We start from the raw sequence: 6413 nt of genomic DNA, 5'->3' as shown, positions 1-6413 counted from the left end.
AATTGCTGAATGGAACAGGTTTTGGTGATGATTAGCCGTTGTTTGCAGACTTTCCCATGTTTTCCTTCTGTTTTCAGCCAATGAGAACTCTTGATTCTCTGCTCTTCACGTTTCCAGCTGCTCAGTTGGTACTCCGCCTTGCTTTATAGAAGTCTTTAACTCTACGTTACCTGCAAAGTGTACAGAAGTATTAAATGAATGGAGCAGGTGCATTAAATGCGTCTCAGTCCGTTCCCCTTTTAATATATTTTAAAGGAATACGTTACCATCCGTTCCCTCACTATGTTTTTGTCACAAATGTGTAAAACAAGTGATTTTCATACTGAAGTTGCTCATTAGATGAGGGAACGTACGGTATTTTGCCATCAAAATGGGCTTAGATGGGAACGAATTTACGTCCCATCAAACACCCCAAAACAAAACTGTTGGTTGTCCTCAAACAACTCATAAACATTGTATTGGTCTGCCCAATTTAAAAGAATAGCATAATAGAAAGGAACTTGAGCCAGTGAGCAACCATGAACTTTTCAGAAAATGAACTACTCTCCATAGTAAACAGTAAGAGGATTCTGTCCCCAGATAAGAGAAGGTTGCTGATCTTTTGTCTCATTGTCACTCATGGGTTGGTGTTTGCTCTGTCCATTCCTGGATGTGATTCTTCAGAACTTGCCTTTCTGCTGCGTTCCTATGAAGTACAGCTGTCTTCCGTTCCAAGGATTCTTTGATGGGTAAGTGTATGGAGATGTGGAGGAAGTGGTGGTCTGATTTGTGGGATCAAGGAACGTTTAGCTTTTGTGCCTTTGAACTTGGACTTTTTCTGTTTTGAGGGAACACCTTTTCTTGAACCTTTTTCCCCCTTTGGAGGAAGGTTTTCTGGTTTTTCTTGAATTCTTTTGAATGACTATTCCCCTTTTTCTTTGTTTTTCTTCTGTCCCTTTTTTTTTCATTGTTGAGTACGTTCCTTGTTCTTTCTGATTGACCAGATGGTGTATGATGGAGGTAAGGTGAATGTGTGATTCTGTTTTGATCTTTGACAGCAGAATTCATCTGTCTTCAGCAGTACTTACAACATTAAGGCAAGCTGAGAAGTTTCATTGTGGTTACACCTCAGGAACGCTCTCAGAAGTAGGTGTTTGGCATTTTTATGTTCCTTACCAGTTTGAGTTCACACAAATTAACTTCTTTCAAAAATCTGAGGATTAAACTTCCTGCACTGTTTCTATTTTCAAGTACTCAGAGAAAGAACAAGCATGATTAGTCAGTGACTATGTGTTTCATGTATGTTAGTTAATCCAAAAGAATTGGGAAATCTTAATACTATAACTGAAATACATGCATATACCAAACAGTTTGATCAAAAAAAGTCTTTTCTATTTCAAAAAAAAGATTAATTACAAGGGAACGGAAAGAAACTAAATTAAAAATAGAATTGAAAACAACTAAGCTAAGATAAATAAGAGGGTTTTCTCCTTTTCATTGTGGAGGTCTCCTATCCCAAGGGTTCCTCTTTGCAGCTTCAGCTTCCTTGGCTTCATCAATCTCCTCCTGGGTTAATGGTTTCCTCCTGAGCAGGTCTTGTAATCTGCGGACTTCATTTACAGGGAGCCATTTTTCAGCATCCTTCAGTAGATCGCTGATGATTGCGACCAGGGAGTTGATGGTGGACCTCATCATGGTTCTGCCAGTGCGGTAGTGGATGACTTGTTTTTCAACATCCAGTAGTCTCGTTTCCAACTCATATATTCTCTTCTCCAGATATGCTCCAAAGGCCCTGATGGCTTCTTTGGTTTCCTTACGTTCTTCAGCTTGTTTGGAGACGAGCCTGTTGAGTAAGAGCTCTATTGTGTGGTTGCGTAGAGAGTTGGAAAGGATTAGGGAGTTAGCTGTTTTAGCAATTTCTCCTTGGACTGCTTGGAGTGTTGATTCATAGGATGCAACACTGGCTTCCTTGATGGCTGATTTTATGGTACTGAGCTATTGTTCTCTCTCCTCCCTTTGCTGTTCCTGAAGGGTGTTGAAGGCAGAGGAGAGTTGTGCCAGTCCGTCCCTTAAAGCTTTCATCTCTTCATTAGTGCTTGTCATATCAGGTTGGAGAACAGACTTCGTGGCTGGCAACCATTTTTCTAATTTCTCCCCTAACATTTCAAAGATCTCAGCAATCCCAATTTGGGATTTTCTTCTAGCTGCGATGGGGATGAAGTAGGTTGCTTCTTCTGCTGGCTATTGCCAACAGTAGAAGGCACAACGGGTGTTGCGCTGGGTTCATCCACTGGTGGTCTGGATTATGAGGGCATGGTCATAGCTTGTTCCTCCATCAGTGGAGGAATTGCCATCCCTTCTTCTACTGCCAAAGCTCTGGCAAGAGCTTCGTCCCTAGATGTATCGGGACATATGACAGGAAATGACAGAGGACCTCCCAGATTGATTTGCCTGGGGCCTGTTGTCTTTACTTTCTTCTTAGGGGGTTCTATGAGAATCCCTTTTCCTTTGTCATTTTTCTTCTGTGGCTGAGCCTCTTGCTCAGCCACTGATGTCTCTGCAGCAGATGCTGCTTCTTTGTCTTTCTGTCCCTCTTCTTCTTGTTTCCTAGGAGAGGGTTGTGGGGTGATTTGTTGTGGTGGAGAGTGAGCAGGTGGTGGGGACGGAATGTCAGAAAATGTAGAGTCTGAGCTGCTTGGGGACGTCTCCTTGGCAGCTGGTTTGGTTGCTGACATTCTGCCAGCCTTCAGCCTTTTTGCCAAAGGCTCATTGTCTTCACTCTCCTCCTCCTTGTCAGAGAGGGTGATAGGCTTTACAGAGGATGCTTCTTCTGGCCTATTGCTGTTGAGGACCCTCTTTATCCTGTGACTTGAACGTTCCCCCTTTCTTGGGGGAGGTTTGGCAGGAGATTTCTTCTTGCCCTGTTTGCCATCAGTAGCAACCAGGGCATCCTTCTTCACCTTGGTAGGAGGAAGGATGGTTCTTCTGGCCGAAACGTGGCCAGAGGAGGAGGATTTTGTAGGAGTGGTCTTGGTGGTCTTCTTCAGTGAGGCCACAGGTGTCTCCTCCTCACTATCTCTGGTGGGAGAACGTCTGAGATTGGCAGGGATAGGTTGGGTGGTGTCAATGTAGGTGCTTTTAAGACCGTTCCAGGTCTTAGCATCAAGGATAGGATCCATTTTCGTGGTGTCATCTGGGTGTTCCTCTACACCAGCACTCCTGTAGAGTTTGGTGATGAGGCAGGGAGGAAGACCTTGGTCTTCCTTATGTCCCTCTGCAAGCTGTTGTAGATGAGGGTTACTGCATCAAAAGGGATGTGCTTGATGATGCAGTAAATTTGAACTTGAAGTCCCCAGCTAGCAGAGGCTTCATGAGAGGTGGGGGTGATGTTGGAGTTGGCAAACAATGCCCAGAACCTGGCTATGTCCTTCATGCTCCCTTTGCAAAAGGACCCTTTGTAGTAGTTGGGATTGTCCAGGGTCACTGTCTGCTTAGATCCTTCTGAAATTTGTACACCTCCCTACTGTCCAAATACTCTTGGTATGGACAGTTGGTGACAGAGGGAAGGTGGAGTACTTCCTAGACATCAGCGGGGAAAATGATACTTGTTTTCCGCTCACTGTGACCACATCAGGTGCCTCCTCTTCGGGCAGCCTCCTCGTCTGGTATAGGAATTCTCCCACCCAGTTCAAGTTCAACTCACGGTCATTAGTGGCCAAAAGCAACCACCGAAGTTTGTCCAGTGATTTCCTCACAAATGGAGGCAGAACCACTTTGTCCTGATGCAGAGAAATGTTCCTTTCTGGGTAAAGAATGGTGGTGGGTTCAGTGAGCTCTGGTTCTTCGCCGGGTTGGCTACAGGGGCCACTTTAAATGAAAGCTTAGTCATTTTGTTCAGAAAGGGAGTTAGGGCACAAATCCAGGAGGGATAAAAGGGTTCTAAGTTGAATGGAAGTAGTAGAACTTGAAGAAATCAGAGACCGAGTTTAAATAGACCGTGGGGGAGAAAATGAAAGGTTTCTGGGACGTGGAGGTTAAGGAGAGGAGGTTGAAGAGGTAGTGGAATGGGGACGTTACAGAATGAGTGGTCAGCAGTAGGTGACCAGTTACTGATGGGGTGAGTGTGAGAAGATGGAAAGGTTTAGGTCAGGACGTGGGAGAGAGGGAAAAGGAAAGGGTGCAGTTGTCTTAATGGTTGAGGAGACGGTTGCTTTTTTTGCGCGCGTTTCCAAGATTTGCAATGAATACAAATAGATATGGCTGCACATCTTTTTAAGTGACTCAGCAGGGACAGGTGTCCCAGTCACTCTTATCTCCTAACCCAGGGAACGTTCCCTTTGTCTTTTCCTAACTAATAAATAAATAATTAACTGAAATAAATAAATAGAAAACATGCAACAGTGAGTACTAAATAAGAAAAAGGGAGCATACTAACCTATCTCCTATTATTTAATAAATCTAAATAACCATGTAACAAAACATATATATATATATATATATATATATATATATATATATATATATATATTGTATTGGGATTGTGTGGTCAGGGACCACCCCAAAACTACGTTCCTGGAACGGAACGTACTTTATTTGGACTTTTTAGAGAGGAAAATCAGACGTTCCCTTCTTTTTGGGAGCTATGTGGTTATGGATAACCAACCCAAAACTTTGCTCTTTGTCAGAGAGCAAATGTATCTACTGGGTTGCCTCCCAGTCAGCGCTTAATTTAATGTCTTTAGCTAGACATGGTACTTACCTCTCAAGGGGTTTCAGAATTGGTTGAGGGGACCTCAGTGTCCCCTGGTAGTGATCCTGGTGTTCTGGTTTGAAGGTTGGCAGCAATCTGCCCCAGATGGGACTCAATGTTCCTGACCACTGCATCATTCCTAGTGACATATTCCTTGACATAATTTTCCAGGGTGTTGATGCGTTGGTCATCTCTATGGAACGGAATATAGTTGTTTCTTCTTTGTTCAAACGTTCCACTACTGCTACCTTTCTGATATTGCTGCTGATTGTTGTTGAATGGTCTCTGGTTAATGGGTGGCCTCCATTGGGTGTTGTGGTTCTGATCCTTAACGATAGTTCCTCCAGGGATTGAATGTGTATTTCGTCCTGCTTGTCGATTGTCTCTGGTGAAGTTCCTATTGCCAAAATTTTCTGCATAACACACCAATGCAATGGATGGGCAGTCTGTTGAGTCATGAAGGTCACCACAGGCTGAGCATGGTTCTGTTTCAATTGCTGTGAGTTGTAAGACTTCCATCCTTGGTGCTGCTTGGTCAGCTTTCAGGTTCTTCACTTCATTCATGAGAGATGCCAGCTGGGCTTCCATGGCTGTTTTTTTATCCAGTTCTAGTATGCCTGGCTTCCTCACTGGGCTCACTCTGTCTATTGGCCATTGGAGACATCTTTCAGCAGTCCCTTCTATGATTTCGTATCTTGATTCAAGTGTTCCTGTAAAGAAATATCCTCCTGCAGCAAAATCTAGGTGAGATTGAGAAGTATGGTCAAGTCCCTTACAGAAAGATTGTAACACTCCCCAACTCTCTACCCCATGGTTTGGACATTTTCTTATGATATCCTTGTATCTCTCCCATGCTTCATAGATATTTTCTCCATGAAACATTCTGAAGTTAGAGATTTCAGCTCTAACATCAACTTGTCGAGACATTGGGAGAAACCTCTCTATGAACTTGTTAGAGAGTTCTTCCCATGTGTGGATTGATCCAGGGGTGAGAGTTTTCATCCATATTTTAGCTTTTAAGGCCAAGGAGTGAGGGAACAACCTCATTCTCATGCTCTCCTCTGTTACACCCTCATCTTTAAAATTATCACAAATATCTTGGAATGTTGTGAGGTGTGTGTAAGGATCTTCTGTAGGGAGTCCATTGAAGACCCCTGCTTCCCTAATCATGTGGAACATGATAGGTTTTAGTTCAAAATTTGGTGCTACAGGGGGAAAGATTACTCCCCTATCTGGTCTGTTCCTGAAAGGAGCAGCCAAAGTTCTGAAGTTCTGTTCAGGGGGAACCTCTTCATTGTTATTATTGTGATCAGCCATGTTTTCAGGAAATTCTTCCCTGAGGTTCCTTCTTCTCCTATGGCGTGTACGTTCTGGCTCAGGATCAAAGAGAAACTCAGGTACTTCAATGGAGTGGTTAGAGTCTGTTTCAAACTCTTCACTCATAAACAATAGCACAGGGTATAATATGCACAGCAGATTCAATGATAAAGAGAAAAAAATATAAAAGTAAAGTCAGATATACAGTATATGTGTTAGAAAACAATGATAAGAACAACAGTTAGTGTTTCTATCCCCGGCAACGGCGCCAAAAACTTGTTGGGTGGTTTGCTGATGGTGGAAAAGTATAAGTTCTGATAGGGGACGTTCCTCTGTTCTTGTAGAACACAGATTCGTCCCTTAGTTC

The 6413-nt window shown here is 43.2% G+C and overlaps 1 non-coding gene across 1 annotated transcript; it reads left to right on the top strand.

Moving 5' to 3' along the window:
* The first annotated feature begins 5534 nt into the window (after window positions 1-5534).
* On the top strand, window positions 5535-5641 carry LOC133295817 (small nucleolar RNA R71). The gene has a single exon (XR_009749413.1). It is a non-coding gene; the product is annotated as a small nucleolar RNA R71 (small nucleolar RNA).
* The last annotated feature ends 772 nt before the right edge of the window (window positions 5642-6413 follow it).

This window comes from Gastrolobium bilobum, unplaced genomic scaffold (genome assembly GCF_033153095.1).
Source record: "Gastrolobium bilobum isolate Gb01-03AN ecotype WA unplaced genomic scaffold, APGP_CSIRO_Gbil_v1 utg288825, whole genome shotgun sequence".
Taxonomy (NCBI): domain Eukaryota; kingdom Viridiplantae; phylum Streptophyta; class Magnoliopsida; order Fabales; family Fabaceae; genus Gastrolobium; species Gastrolobium bilobum.
This window is presented reverse-complemented; position numbering and strand designations above follow the sequence as displayed.